Source organism: Hyaena hyaena, unplaced genomic scaffold, assembly GCF_003009895.1.
Source record: "Hyaena hyaena isolate Hyena2069 unplaced genomic scaffold, ASM300989v1 scaffold_184, whole genome shotgun sequence".
Lineage (NCBI taxonomy): Eukaryota > Metazoa > Chordata > Mammalia > Carnivora > Hyaenidae > Hyaena > Hyaena hyaena.
The window spans coordinates 1,013,407-1,029,846 of NW_024080817.1; the positions used below are offsets into that span (position 1 = coordinate 1,013,407).

Below are 16,440 nucleotides of genomic sequence, written 5' to 3' on the forward strand. Positions count from 1 at the left end.
TGCCAGCTCAGAGCCCGGAGCCTGTTTCAGTCTGTGACTCCCTCTCTCTCTGACCCTCCCCTGCTCACGCTGTCTCTCTCTCTCTCCTAGAAATAAATAAAAATATTTAAAAAAAATAAAAAGATTCTCTCTCTGTCTCTCCCCCGTCCCTATCCCACACTCGAGCGCGCTCTCTCTCTAAAAAAATAAATAAATAAATAAGGAGACATTAATAACATGCAACAACATCATTTCTTTCTTTCTTTCTTTTAACAACATCATTTCAACATTAGCTTTTCAGGGAAAATAACAAACATTACATTTAAATACTCAACAAGTCAGAAGTCAGATAATCCATACTACATGATTTTCAATTAATGATAGAATGGAGGAAATGTGGCATATCTTTATCCAACTGCTGTTGATAAAAATCCTTGTGCCAGAGTCTACTTTCACATAGTGCCCTCTACTTCCCAAATTAGTTCTCGTCAAAGCCCTGTGAGCAGATGTAACTAACGCGTCAATTCTGGGCTGAGGCAGTTAAAAGCCAGTCCTTCTCCACCTCTCTCTTTCTGCTTCGATGACAATACTAGTCACCTTTTGAGATGGTAGCTTCACAATACGTAGTGAATGTGGGTCCCTAAGCCACTACTTCAGCTTACTCTTGAAGTCCACCGGGGTTTGTGTGGGCAAGACAGGAATCTGCTGTTACCCCATTGATATTTTGCAAATTTACCACAAAACCATCTAATACTATTGTGGAAATAAAGACCACCTAAAACAAGCAGAGTCTATTAAGGGCTTGCCATAGCAAGGGAGTCAGCCACAGTCTCTGTGGCAGACACTCAAAGGCAGGCAAGGGAGTGGAAAAGATTTAAATTGAATAAAAGGGAAGATGCCAGGTATGCTCTGGTTGTAGGCTGTTGCCACAAGGAGGCTGGAGGCCAGCTAACCTGAAGCAGGACGTCCTATGTGATTGGTTGGGGGAACTAGGTCTTTCTCTGACTAGTTCTGGGTCACAAGTTGGCAGTTACTGACCAATACCTGGCTGTTTGGACCTACTGCTACTGAGACTCTGGGTCACAGTTCTCTTTTCACAGATGATCTGGCCATTATCTATCTGTATATTTAGTCTCATTCTCCTAATACAGAAATTGGACCTAGAAGTGAGGTGCTATTGTAACAAATACCTAATAGAGTATTGACTTAGTAGTCAGGCTGAGGGCTTCAAGGAAAAGGATACTGGAGGCTGGAAAAATGAAAACCATGTTTTACAGTGGCAAAATATTTGATAAAGCTGTTGCCTGTTATAACTTGTGAAGGGACAAAGAGTCTATCGAATTTGCAGTTCTATAAAAAGAGTTCGAAAAGGAGAAACTTAGAAGTGTACTTTGGCTGCTATTGGCTATTTGGCAAAGTATTGTAAATAAATGATAAAGTCAGGAAAGAAGCAGTTGATCTGCAAGCAGAAATAGGAAGGAATAGTAGGAGTTTAAAAATTTAATGTCTTGCAGTGTCGGAAAGCACTTTGCTTCTACACTCCAAACAAGAAGAGATGGGAAGTTAAAGGCTGAGCACAGATGCCCACTGGAATCTCTCAGCTGACTAAAGTACTTCAGTGGTAAAAAAAAAAAAAAAAAAAAAAATCACATCAAGGGGATGGCCTCCCCTTAAATAACCAAATGAGAAGAGACATGAGAGCTCTCAAATCTTTGGATGAGGTTACTAACACATGTGAACTTTGGTCACGGTTACGGACATATGGAATTGACTGGAACTAAACACATCAGAGGTTTACTAACTTTGAGGAAGCTTACGTTAAAGTTTTTTTTTTTCTTTTATAGAAACCATTCAAGCTCAGACTAAAATAGCCTTTCACTATTCACCATTTTTTAAACCCCTTGGGTTCCCAATTTCCATGAACTGGAAACTAGATGAGAAAGATTTGCACTTTCCTAAGAAGGACTATCCCCCCAAAGCTCACACTTCATATGTGGCCAAAGATGATAATGAAAAAAGAACTCCAAGGAGGTTCTAGAAGAACAATGGCCAAGAGTAACAGAGAACAATGAATGAGGGAGTTCTTTCCATATAATTGAATTAATGCCCAATTGAGGAATCTCCCCTACCTACAAGACCTGCCTACAGAGATTTCAAAATTATTATAGATCAGCAATTGCTATTTCCTATTCTTCTCCTTTTCTAACAGTACGTTTATTACAGCTCTGCCATTCTTGCCATACTACTGTGTACTGTGGTGAGTAAATCAGTGAGAGACGGACAGAGAAAAGGGCAGACAAAGAGTGAGAGCAAAGGTAATCGAACAGGTCTCTGGAGCAAAAAAAAAACATTTTTGGACCCAAAGGGGACATAACTGAACATATGGACCACAGGGCCCATGAATCTAGCTACTGATACTTAGGGCCCAATATACTAGCAAAAGAATAACATAATACAATAAACATCTTTCAACAATAAGTACAATATTTTCTTGATCCTAAGATACAGGCTTTTCCATGTTCTGATATTTCTGAAATTATGAATATATCTTAACATCTTTCTTTATTTCTTCAAAAGATTTTATTTTTAGTAATCTCTACATTCAACATGGGCTCGAACTTACAACCCCAAGATAAAGAGTTGCACGCTCTACTGACTGAGCCAGTCAGGCACTCGCTGTCAGTGCAGAGCCTGGAGCCACTTCAAGCTCTGTGTCTCACCTCTCTCTCTGCCCCTCCCTGCTCATGCTCTGTCTCTCTCAAAAATAAACATTAATCTCACACATATATATATGTTTTAAAGAAATTTTGCCAGTTCCAAAGCAGAAAAGTTCTAGAAAAGCTGACAGTCCACATAGCTAACTTGATCATAAACAAAAAGTGAAATTACCTTGTCACTTCAACTGTGTTATTTTCATTGGCAGCACCACATATGGTTGAATCTGGACCCTTAATTGCTCAAAATGTCTTCAAAAAGATTCCACTATGACATAACATTATATACTCAGGAATTATCACCCAATAGACAATGCGATTAAAGATATACACAACTGCCAAATTTAGACGAGGTCACAAAATTTTCAGAGATTCAAGTACAAACACTTAACCATGAAACAACTGTCAAAGCCTTTTGAGTTATCAGACGATGATTCATCTCCAGTGGTAACTCACTCAAGAAAAAAACCAGTTTAAGCAAAAAGAAAATACAAAACCTCGGAATTTCTCAAAATGCAGCAAAATTATATATTCAATCATAAAAACTAAAGCAGCATGCCACCGTATTATATGTTAACTATCCCAAAGCCCAAAGAAATTCAGAAGAATCCTAGATTCTGAAAGTGAATAAGGCAGAGATTCAAACTTCATCATGACCAAGAACTAAAAAAAGGCTATACACTTGACAGGACAAATGTATGCTGCTGAAGGTTAACAAAAACTATGTTTAGGAGCACCTAGCTGCCTCGGTTAGTGGAACATGCGACTCTTTTCTTGGGGTTGTAAGTCTGAGCCCCAAAATGGGCACACAGATTACTTATGAAAAATTATTTTTTAAGAAATAGTATTGAAAAATTAATTATAAAGAAAACCTACGGGGGCGCCTGGGTGGCTTAGTTGGTTAGGCGTCCGACTTCAGCTCAGGTCATGATCTCATGGTGCATGAGCTCAAGCCCAACGTTGGGCTCCGAGCTGACAGCTTGGAGCCTGGAGCCTGCTTCAGATTCTGTGTCTCCCTCTCTCTGCCCCTCCCCCACTCGTATAAATGCCAAAAAAAGGTAAAAGTAAAACAATAAAAACTATGTAGGGTACCTGGGTGGCTCAGTCAGTTGAGTGGCAAACTCTTGATTTTGGTTCAGGTCATGATCTCATGGTTTTATGAGTTCAGGGCCCTCATGGGCTTTGACTGGGCTCTGTGTGAGCTCTGTGTTAGCAGGGGTTCTCTCTCTCTGTTCCTTCCCCTCTTATGCTCTGCTTCTCTCAAAAGCAAACAAACAAACCCTATGTTTATTTTCCTTTCCCTGAACGACTATTACTAAACAGATAGCTTTTCACTTACTATTTAGAATTTCTCAAAACAGAAAACATGACAATTCAACCTCATCCTTTTTCATAATTATATATTGAATTATATCATGTAGATGTACCATAATTTATCTATCCCCTACTCATGGGCATTTAGGGTCTTTCCAATTTTTGCTATTATGTTTCAAATACTGATAATTTCAATAGTATTAGTAATATTTTAGTTCTGAGGATGGGTGGTGAGTTCATGAATGTTCCTTTTTTATGATCATAGCTTACATATATATAACATATTCCTTGTAAACATTGAAATTAGCTCATAAAAAATGTGACAGTAAAACTGTTGTGCATTGTTAAGCATTTCCCATTTTTTTAAACATGTATTTATTATTGAGAAACAGAGCAAGACAGAACATGAACAGAAGAGGGGCAGAGAGAAGGGGAGACACAGACTCTAAACCAGGCTCCAGGCTCTGAGCTGTCAGCATAGAGCCTGACATGAGACTCGAACCCACAAACTACAAGATTATGACCTGAGCTGAAGTTGGACGCTTAACCAACTGAGCCACTCAGGTGCCCCACATTTCCCTTTTCAAAAAAAATTTCATTTATTTTTGAGAGAGAGAAAGCACGCACATAAACAGAGAGGGGTGAAGAGAGAGGGAGAAACAGAATCTGAGCAAGCTCCAGGCTCTTAGCTGTCAGCACAGAGCCCGATGCAGGGCTTGAAGCCACCAACCCTGAGATCATGACCTGGGCTGAAGCTGGATGCTTAACTGACTGAGCCAACCAGGTGGCCCAATAGCATTTCCCTTGAGATAAATTCCCAGAACTGGAATTACTGAATCAAAGAGAATGCATATAGCCATATCTAGTTTTATTTGGCTTCACTTTGTTGCGCTTCACCGATACTTCATTTTTTTTTTTTAACAAATTGAAGGTTTCTGGCAACCTTGCCTTGAACAAGTCTATCATTACCATTTTCCCAACACCGTTTGCTCCCTTCATGTCTCTGTGCTATGTTTTGGTAATTCTTGCAGTATCTGAAAACTTTTCATTATTATTATTACACTTGTTATGGTGATCTGTGATCAGTGATCTCTGATGTTACTACTGTAACTGAGTCAATGCACCACGAACCACACCCATATAAGACCGCAAACTTGATAATGTTGCCATGTGTTCTAATTGCTCCACCGACTAGCCATTCCCCGATCTCCTTAGGCACCCCTACTGCCTGAGACACAACAATATTTATATCAGGCCAAATAATAACCCTATAATGGCTTCTAAGTGTTCAAATGAAAGGATTTAGCTTTAAATCATAAGCCAAAAATGACTAGGGTGCCTAGATGGCTCAGTTGCTTAAGCATCCAACCTCTACTCAGGTCATGATCTCATGGTTCGTGAGCTTGAGCCCCATATTGGACTCTGTACTGACACCTTGGAGCCTTCTTGGAATTCTTGCTCTCCCTCTTTCTCCCTCTCTGCCCCTCCCCTGCTTGTGCTCTCCCCAAATAAATAAACTTAAAAAAAAAAAAAAACGCTAAAAATGATTAACCTTAGTGAGGAAAGCAGGTCAAAAGCTAACAGGCCAAAAGCTAGGCCTCTTGCATCAAACAGTTAGCGAAGCTGTGAATGCAAAAGAAAAGTTTTTAGGGGCGCCTGGGTGACTTAGTCGGTTAAGCGTCCGACTTTCGCTTAGGTCATGATCTTGCGGTTCATGGGTTCGAGCCCCGCATCGGGCTCTGTGCTGACTGCCAGCTCAGAGCCTGGAGCCTGTTTCAGATTCTGTGACTCCCTCTCTCTGTGACCCTCCCCTGCTCATGCTGTCTCTCTCTCTCCTAGAAATAAATAAAACATTAAAAAAAAAAGTTTTTAAAGGAAATGAAAAGTGCTATTCCAAGGGAAGCTGGCTGGCTCAGTTGGCAGAGCATATGACTCTTGATCTCAGGGTTGTAAGTTCAAGCCCCACATTGAGTATAGAGATTACTTGAAAATAAAAATCTTTAAAATAAACAAATAAAATAAAAGTGCAACTCCAGTGACTGCATGAATGATAAGAAAGCAAGGGGAGCCTGAAGCCTGCTTCAGATTCTGTGTCTCTCTCTCTTTCTCTACCACTCTGTCTCTGTCTCTCAAAAATAAACAAACATTAATGTATGGGCGCGAGTGCAAGTACGGAGCTCCTTACTTCTCCGCCATCTTGCCCCGGTCTGCTCAAAAATAAATAAACATTAAGAAAAAAAAAGAAGAAGAAAGCAAAATACCCTTATTGCTGATATGGAGAAAGTTTTGGTGGTCTGTACAGCAGATCAAGTTAGTGACATTTTAAGCCAAAGCCTAATCCAGAGCAAGGCCCTCAGTCTCTTCAATTCTGTGAAGGATGAGAGGTAAAGAAGGTGCAGAAGAAAAGTTTGAAGCTAGTAGAGGTAGGTTCATGAGATTTAAGCAAAGAAGCCACCTCCATAACATAAAAGTGCAAGGTGAAGCAGCAAGTACCGATGTCAAAGGTGCATCAAGTTATCCAGAGAATCTAGCTAAGATACTCAAAGTGGCTACACGGAATAACAGATTTTTATTGGAGATGAAACAACTTTCTGTTGGAAAAAGATGCCATATAGGCCTTTCACAGCTAGAGAAGTCAATGCCTGGCTTCGAAGCTTCAAAAAACAGGCTAATTCTCTTGTTAGAGACCAATGCAGCTGGTGACTTTAAGGTGAGGCCAATGTTCATTAACCATTCCAAAAGTCCCAGAGCCCTTCATTATGCTAATTCTACTCTCCCTGTGCTCTAGGAATAGAACAAAGACTGGATGACAGAACATCTGTTTACAACATGGTTTACTGAATATTTTAAGCCCATTGTTGAGACCTACTGCTCAGAAAAAAAGATTCCTTTCAAAATATTCCTGTACACTGACAATGTACCTGATCACCCAAGAGCTCTGATGGAGACGGACAATGAGATTCATCTTATTTTTTTAAAATATTTTTATTTATTTCTAGGAGAGAGAGAGACGGCATAGCAGGGGAGGGTCAGAGAGAGAGGGAGACACAGACTCCGAAATAGGCTCCAGGCTCTGAGCTGGCAGTCAGCACAGAGCCCGACGCGGGGCTCGAACCCACGAACCGTGAAATCATGACCTAAGCAAAAGTCGGAGGCTTAACTGACTAAGCCACCCAGGCGCCCCAAGATGCATCTTATATTTATGGCTGCTAACACAACATCCATTCTGCAGCCAAGGAGTCATTTCAACTTTCAAGTCTCATTACTTAAGAAACATATTTCATAAGGCTATAGCTGCCACAAACTGTGATTCCTCTGATAGATCCAGGCAAAGTACTGGAAATGATTTACCGCTCTAGATGTCATTAAGGACATTTGTAATTCATGAAAAGGGCTCAAAATAACAACAGTAACAGGAGTATGGAAAAAGTTGATTCCAACACTTATGGGTGATTGTGAGAGGTTCAAGCCTTCAGTGGAGGAAGTATCTATAGATGTGGTGGAAACAGCAAGAGAACTAGACTTGAAGTGGAGCCTGAAGGGGCACAAGGGTCACTCAGTCGGTTGAATATCCGACTCCTGGTTTCAGCTCAGGTCATGAGCCCCATGCTGGGCTCTGCAAGGGGAGCATGGGAGCTTGCTTGGGATTCTCTCTCTGTCCCTGTCTGCCCCTCCATAGCTCACTCTCTTTCTCTCCCTCTCAAAATTAACAAACTTAAAAAAAAATGTGGAGCCTGAAGATGTGACTGAATGGCTACAACCTCATGATAAAACTTTAATGGATAAGGGGTTGCTTCTTACGGATAAGCAAGGAAAGTAGTCTCTTGAGATGGAATCTACTGCTGGTGAAAATGCTATGAAGATTATTGAAATGACAACAAAGGATTTTTAGAATATTAAACTTAACTGAGTTTCTTAGTTGAGAAAGCAGTAGCAAGCATGGAGAGGATTGACTCCAATACTGAAACAAGTTCAACAATGGGTAAAATGCTATCAAATAGCTTCACATGCTACAGAGAAATTGATTATGAAAGGAAGAATCAATTGGTACAACAAACTTCACTACTGTCGTATTGTAAGAAATTGCCACAGCCACCCCAGGCTTCAGCAACCACCACCGTGATCAGCAGCCATCGACATCAAGGCAAGACCTTCCACCAGCAAAGTTTAGGACTTGCTAAAAGCTCAGATGATGGTCAACACTTTTCAGCAATAATGTATTTTTTAATTAAGGTCTGTACATTGTCTTTGTGGACATACTGCTACTGCATTATCAGCAGACTACAATATAGTATAAACATGACTTATATGCGTGCACTGGGAAACCAAAATTCATTTGGCTCATTTTATTATAATGGCTTAGAACTGAACCCACATATCTCCAAGGTAGGCACGTATTTAAAGTCCTGACATTTGGGGGTACCTCAGTTGGCTAAGTGTCCAACTCTTGCTTTCATCTCAGGTCATGATCTCACATTTGTGAGATCAAGCCCCGAGTTGGGCTCTGCACTGGGTGTGGAGCTTGCTTAAGATTTTCTCTCTCTCCCTCTGCCCCTCCTCCATGTACACTCTCTCAAAAATAAATAAATAAAGCCTGATATTTGAATAGCTAAAACCAAAAACACAATTAACAACAAGTATTGGCAAGGACGGGGGAAAAAAGAAACCCTCTTGCACTATTGATGGGAATACAAACTGGTGCAGCCACTCTAGAGAACAGTTCCTCAAAAAGTTAAAAATAGAACTACCCTTAGATCCAGTAAACGCACTACTGGGTATTTACCCCCAAAATACAAAAACACTAATTCAAAGGGATACATGCACCTCTATGTTTACTGCAGTATTATTTACAATAGCCAAATTGGAAGCAGCCCAAGTGTCCATCAACTGTCCATCAACAGATGAATGGATAAAGGTGTGGTACATATGTGTACATACAACACACACACACACACACACACACACACACACAGAGGAACATTATTCAGCCATAAAAAAGAATGCAATCTTTAATTTAAAAGGACATGAATGTAGGTAGACAGTATAATGCTAAGTGAAATAAGCCAGTCAGTGAAAAACAAATACCATATTTCACTTATACGTGAAATTTAAGAAACTAAAACAAGCAAAAGGAACAACAAAAGGGTGAGACAAACCAAGAAACAGACTCTTAACCATAGAGAACAAACTGATGGTTATTAGAGCGGAGGGGATGGGGGGGGTGAGTAAAATAAGCAATGGGATTAAGTAAAATCACAGTGCACTTGCTGTGATGAGCACTGGCTGATGTATGGAACTGTTGAATCACTATACTGTTATTTATAACAACACTATATGTTAATGATACTGGAGTTTAAAATAAAAATTTCTTTACATTTATTTATTTATTTTGAGAGAGGGAGAGAGCGAGTGAGGAAGAGAGAGAATCCCAAGCAGCCACTGTGCTGTTGGCGCTGTTGGCACAGAGCTGGATGCGGAGGCTTGAACCCACCAACCATGAGATTATGACCTGAGCCAAAACCCAGAGTTGGATGCTTAATGATAGAGCCACCCAGGTGCCTCTGAAATAAAATTTTTAAAAAAGGAAAAAAAATAATAAAGGAAAAGATATGCCAAAAAATAAAATAGAATAAAATCCTGACATTGTCAGATTGCCTTCCATAAAGGTGTACTAATTTACAATTCCTCCAACCAACAAGGTATGGGCAACAAATTTTAGTGATCTTTGCTAATAGCATATGTGAAAATTCAGATTAACAATTGGCAAAGAGAATTTTTTAAGTTTATTTGAAAGAGAGAAAAAGATAGTGAGTGGAGGAGGGGCAGAGGAAGAGAAGCCCAATTACAGATAGTGCAGAGCCTAATGAGGGGCTCAAATTCACAAACTGTGAGATCATGACCTAAGCTGAAATCAAGAGTTGGATGCTTAACTTACCGAGCCACCCCGGTGCCCTGGTAAAGAGAATTTTTAAGAGAACTCTTCAAAGCAAAAAGCTTGCCAATAACTCATATTACACTAGTAGATTAATCTCCCTAATAGTTCTGATCATGTCACTTCCCTACTCCAGAACCTTCAACGATTCCCTCTAACTTCGTGATTAAAAAGCGCTGGAGGAGTGCCTGGGAAGCTCAGTGAGTTGAGCACCAGACTCTAGATTACAGCTCAGGTCGTGATCCCATGGTCCTGGGATCAAGCCCCGAGTCAGGCCTGACTCCATGCTGAGTGTGGAGCCTGCCTGGGATATTCATTCATTCTCATTTTCATTCTTGTTCTCATTCCCCACCTTCTGCCTCCCCCTCTCTCTCCCCTCCCCCCTCTCCACTACTCTCTCANAAAGAAAGAAAGGAAAAAAAAAGATAGTTGGAGTCAAACTGCAGGGTACAAATCCCAGTTCTACCACTAACTGGTTGTGTGATCTTGGCAAGCCGTGCCTCAGTTCTGCATCTTCAAATGTGAGCAATAATGGTCCTACCTAATAAAATTATTTTGAGCACTATGTAATGTTCAAAATACAGTATAACCAGTTGACCCTTAAACATCGCAGGGGGTTATGTGTACCAACTCCCTATGCAGTGAGAAATCTGAATATAACTTTTGACTCTCCCCAAAAGGCTACTAACTCTTAGTAGCCTACTGTTGACCAGATACCTGATAACATAAACACAGTTAACATATATTTTGTATAAGCATTGTACTCTGTATTCTCCACCTAGCTTTTTCTTAGTTTTTTCTTCAGCATTGCTAGGTTATATAATTCATCTGTGAGTTTTTTCAAATTGTTGTAAAGATCCAAAAAATTTTCCAATATATTTGTTGAAAAAAATCTGTAAGTGGACCCACACACTTCAAATCTGTATTGTTCAAGGGTCAACTGTGCACGTCAAATGTTTCGAATAAGTGCCCAACTCAATAAATGTCAGTTATCTTATCTCCACTAACCTACCCAGACGCTCCCCAGCATATCTTATACTCTAACTTGAGCCAATCTTATACTCTAACTGAGCCAAATTACCTGCTCTCAGCTCTTTGTCCCTTGTGCTTTTCTACTTTCATGTCCTTACTTACACTGTTTATTCTTCTTGGGAAAGTCCCTGCCATATTTCTTCTTATTGAAATTATACCCAACTTTTAAGGTGTCAAATGACTTCTTCACCAAGATTTCATTAAGCCGCCCATTTCTTATGCTTCTCTGAACTCTCCATGGTCAAACAAAACATTTTTGTCCTAGTCTTGTATTTGTCTAATTTTCCTATGAGATCACAAATTCACAGAGAATAGGGTATCTTAAATATGCATATATACATACATACATATATGTATATATGTTTCCCCTCAACATATATACTTCAGATAAGGAAATGGATCCAGAGAGATAACCTAGCCCAAGTTCATGCAGCCAGCTGGAGGTCATGCTAGAAATGGAATGCACACATCCTCAACTGGCCCAGAGCTCTTTTCATCAGAACCAGCATCTTGAGTTTCCTAAGGGCAGGGATCATGACTCACTCATTCTTTTAAGGAACATTTAAATCGGATAGAGTGAACAGACAAAACCCCCATTTCTTTGAAACTTCAGACCTTCATCAAACATGCAAATGTCAGCAAACCCAAACAAATATTGTTGACAGCCTGTCCAACCTAAGGAAAACCAGGTACCATACATAATAAGATTTCAAAGCATTACCTTGGGTTGAATTAGGTTTATAAAAAAGATGACCTGTCTCAATGCTTTGACTAAGTCAGTTATGAGAAATGCAACAGTAATATGTACTGTTTCTTTCTTAGCGGCACATAGTCTCATTTATTTAGACAGCAATGTTTAAGAATCTCTTGCATACTGATGACATTTTCTTCGATTTGCTTTCTGTAAATCAGCTGAACAAAAGTGAACACTATCACTATACTACCTTATACTGAAAAATGAATGTCATTTCTACTCAGTAAAAATGCTGTTCAATGGCTACATAACTTTGTGGTCTACAAAAATCCACTAATCTAAATATAACATCTAGAATGAAAACTAAATAACCATAGTTGGATCTGCTCCAGGGCTATATTTATATAGAATAACAAGGACTAGCATTAAAAACAAAAACTCAACCTACATAAGAAAACACAGATTATCATACCAAAAAAAAAAAAAGAGTAAAAGCATGTTTTTATTTGCTTTTGGAAAGTGGCAGGGGGTAGTCAATGAATATTCAGGCATAGAAAGAATGCGCCCTCCCCAGCTAGTGCCTTGATCTAGTTTCCTGAAGTAGCAACTGACCAGAGGAACACAATGCTACTTCTTTTAGGTTTAAATCAGTCAAATTCCTCCACTGCCTTAGGGAATCAACTAGCTCATTTTACCTACTTATCAGCTTATTAGAGGAAAGAAATAACCTTACTTAAATCACAAATGTAACTATCTTAGCAGAGAACATTCATTCCAATTATAATGTCCTACCTTTTCTTTTTCATGAAGGAAATCTGAGAAAGAATTTTAATCTTAGATAAATAATCCATAAAGACCTGACAAGCTTCATGATTCCGGGTGAAGTGACACAATATATCTGTGCAAGACTCTATTTGTTTACTTCTTTCTCACCAGATATAGGAATAACATCTACAAAATGATATATATGTTTAGTCGTATTACCATATGGATCGACAAACATTAAACTCTGATCCCTTAGAAAATAACTTTCAATTGGAGAAGTCAGAGAAGGGTTAAGTCAAATCACCTGAGAGCCATTCTTTGCGATCCACATACTTTTTGAAGTTATAACAAATAGCGTTCCTTTTTCTTTCCTTCATTTTAATTATGCACATTCCTACTCCATAAAGATCCCTCCACCCCTCCCACCCCTTCCAACTATGAACAGTAAGCTAACATTACAGTGGACTGGAAACAGAAATTCCCAGGCTTTCTTCAAGGCAGAGCCAGGATCGAGTCCCTCCGGGATGCAAAGAACTGCAGCTCTTTCATTGCAATTTCCTTTCAGAGCCACCTTTCACTTTTCATTCCTTCCTAAACACTGACCAGTCCGTGCTGGGGGCAGGGGTGGACGTGGGAGACGGTCTGCCCAAGGCCTCCAGCAAATCAGGCTCTCCCGCACCCAACCTGCACGTCCCAGGCCGCAGTGCCTGCGGCTCTTCCGCCAGCCCCGGGCGCGGCCAACCCTCGCTTCCCCAGGGCAGGGCTCAGCTCAGGTCCCTGCAACCAGCCAAGTCAGGCCCGCACCGGGCCGGCCCGGCCCGCTCGTCCGCAGCGGCCCCTGGACCCCCGCCAGCAGGACTGGGCGTGGGCGCCGGCGGCCACCGCCCCGCCAGCTCGGGCTCGGGAGGAAGGAGTGCGCCTCACCCGCTACGCCAGCCCCAGACCTACCTGCAGGGGAAAGCGAGGCTCCTGGACAGCGGCCACGGGCCCGAGGGCTGGCGCCCGGGCGGCCGGAGCCCGTCCCAGGGACCCCAAATGTCCCTGGGGGTGCAGGGCGAGGACAGATGCCGGGGGGCTGCCGCGGGCCAGCGCGGCCCGTCGCGGGGGTCGCGGGGACCTGGCTCTCCCTTCAGCACCAGGCCGCCGCAGCCGCCGCCGCCATTTTGCCTTCCACTCGGTGTCGCCGCCGCCGCACTCCGCCGCAGGTTTCCCGGATGTGGGCATTTCCCGGCGTCGCTTGCGCGGGGGCCGAGGACTGGGGGCTTCTGTCCGCCCCGCCGCCAGCGGCCGGCGCGCCGCCTGCGCCCTCCCGCCCTCCGCCGGTCGTCCTCTCTTCAGCTGGCTGGCGAGCGTCTCCCCGCGTCGCCCCCGCCTGGCGCTGGCCCGGTGACTCGCCCGGGCTCGTGGGACCAGGCTCGTCGTCTCCGAAGTCCACTCATTTATTTCAGTCTCTCTTTTCCAATTGAGCTCTTTCTGTGCACGGATCTAGAGTCAAGACGCGCGTCTCAAGAAGTTTAATTCTCAGATGGAAGCAGCAACGAGATGCCCTGAAACCTCGGTGTGGACACTAGGAATTGGGATTCCTGGAGGCTTTGAACCAAATTGATTTGTGCTTAGCACTCTTTCTTTCCCCGAGTAAGTCCGTGTTTAAGTACCTGCTGAATCAGCCAGATTCATATATTAGCGAACCCGAACAGAGTCACAGAGTTTGGAGATTTTTAACCTGTCCATTGAATCGGTGGATGATAAAAGTCATTATTGCTGAAGTTGGAAAAACGTGACTGCGAGAAGAGGTTTTATTTGTTAAATTGAATTGGAAGTTTGGGTTGAGATCGTTGGGTTTGTGATGTTTGAAGGGTACCATCCACCCTTTGTAAAGAGTGCTTTTGTCAAATCAGCCTCCAGAAAATAGTATTTTCAAACATCTTAAGATTTTATTTTTTAAGTAATCTCTACACCCAATATGGAGCTGAAACTCGCAACCCTGGATGTCAAGAACTCTTGACTCCACTGACTGATCTGCCAGGCATCCCACAACTTTTCGTTTTTCTACTAGAGACTAACAAAATTTTCTTAGAATTAAAGAATTATCTTTCTGATGTTAAATTAGTTACTGGCTAAAAAAAAAAATTAGTTACTGGCTACTGTATCCAAAGGTTCAAATGTGAAAACTTATAAGATTCCAGGGCACCTTGGTGGCTCAGGTGGTTAAGTGTCAGACTCTTGGTTTCAGCTCAAGGGGTTGGTGAGATCTAGACCCGCATCAGACTCTGCTGACAGCTCTGAGCTGGCTTGGGATTCTCTCTCTCTCCCTCTTTCTCTGCCCCTCGTCTGCTCACACTCATGCTCTCCCTCTTTCTCTCAAAATAAATTAAAAAAAAAAAAAAAAGGAAAAGATTCCATTCCAAGAGCACTTTGTTGAAAATCTACAAGCACATAGGACACCTGGATTAAGCATCCAACTCTTGATTTCGCCTCAAGCCATGATCTGATGGTTCGTGGTTTGAGCCCTACATTAGGCTCCACACTGTCAGCGTGGAGCCTGCTTGGGATTCTCTCCCTCCCCCGCTTGCACGCACATTCTTTTTCTCTCAAAATAAATTAAAAGGGGCACCTGTGTGGCTCAGTCAGTTAAGCATCTGACTTCAGCTCAGGTCATGATCTTATGGTTTGTGGGTTCAAGCCCTGCGTTGGGCTCTGTGCTGACTGCTAGCTCAGAGCCTGGAGCCTGTTTTAGATTCTGTGTCTCCTCTCTCTGACCCTCCCCTGTTCACACTGTCTCTCTCAGAAATAAATAAAAACATTTTAAAAAATTTTTTTAATTAAAAAAAAATCTACAAGCACAGAGTTTGTAGAAAATAGAGGGTATGACCCGAAGGGGGTCACGTAATAGCTCTAGGTCTTACTTTCTTCACCTGCAGGACTAAGTAACTTTTGGGAACACTTTCAGGCTCAAAATTATATGAATCTTGGGGCACCTGGGTGGCTCAGTTGGTTAAGTGTCCAACTTCATCTAAGGTCATGATCTCACAGTTCGTGAGTTTGAGCCCCACTCAGGCTCTGTGCTGACAGCTCAGAGCCTGGAGGCTGCTTTGGATTCTGTGTCTCCCTCTCTGTCTGCTCCTCCCCTGCTTGTGCTCTGTTTCTCAAAAAATAAACATAAGAAAACCTATATGAATCTACTATGTTCCCAGGCCTGCTTGCCCTTTCCAGGATTATATATCTGAAAAAGCATACTGCCTCCCAAATCTTGTCACCTCTATCACTCATCCAGGGAACTTCTTCACTTAAGCTCTTCAATTTAAAAAAAAAAAATGTTTATTTTTGAAAGCACAAGCAGGGGAGAGGCAGAGTGAGGGAGAAACAGAATCCAAAGCAGATCCCAGACTCTGAGCTCTCAGCTCTCAGGGAAGAGTGCCTGAACAAACAAACTGAGATCACCACCTGAGCTGAAGTTGGATGCTTAACTGACTGGGCCATGCAGGTGCCCAAAAGCTCTTCAATTCTAAGCCTAAAAGTGAGTATCATCATAAACTACTGTTGGGGGGGAAGTTTCCTAGATAATTGAAGGGGCTCAGTGAATTGCTCTATCAGGGACTAGGAAAAGGAAGTGAAGTAGCAGGGAGAGAGAGCAGGGAAAGAAGAGAAGGATGATTAGGAAAGAAGAAGCAGGGGCGCCTGGGTGGCTTAGTCGGTTAGGCGTCCGATTTTCGCTTAGGTCATGATCTCGCAGTTCGTGGGTTTGAGCCCCGCGTCGGGCTCTGTGCTGACTGCCAGCTCAGAGCCTGGAGCCTGTTTCGGATTCTGTGTCTCCCTCTCTCTCTAACCCTCCCCTGCTCACGCTGTCTCTCTCTCTCTCTCTCTCTCTCCTAGAAATAAATAAAAAAATTAAAAAACTTCCTTACTTTTTAAAAAATGTTTATTTTGAGAGTGAGAGAGAACATGAGCCGGGGAGCAGCAGAGAGAGGATAGAGAGAATCCTAAGCTGGCTCCGTGCTCAGCACAGAGTC

The 16,440-nt window shown here is 42.1% G+C and overlaps 1 protein-coding gene and 1 pseudogene across 3 annotated transcripts in view; one reads left to right on the plus strand and one right to left on the minus strand.

Moving 5' to 3' along the window:
* The window catches only part of LATS1 (large tumor suppressor kinase 1), a 54,548-nt gene extending 40,985 nt beyond the window's left edge, over positions 1 to 13,563 (minus strand). Inside the window, exon 1 of one of the 3 annotated variants that reach the window (XM_039240942.1) lies at positions 13,379 to 13,563. The gene's annotated coding sequence lies outside the window, so the exon portion shown is untranslated. Of the gene's footprint in view, positions 1 to 12,734; positions 12,832 to 12,889; positions 12,909 to 13,378 lie in introns of those variants that run through there. The other 2 variants (XM_039240945.1, XM_039240944.1) reach the window with 2 other exon arrangements.
* Positions 5,281 to 8,188, plus strand: LOC120237588 (annotated as a pseudogene).
* Positions 13,564 to 16,440: the final 2,877 nt, after the last annotated feature.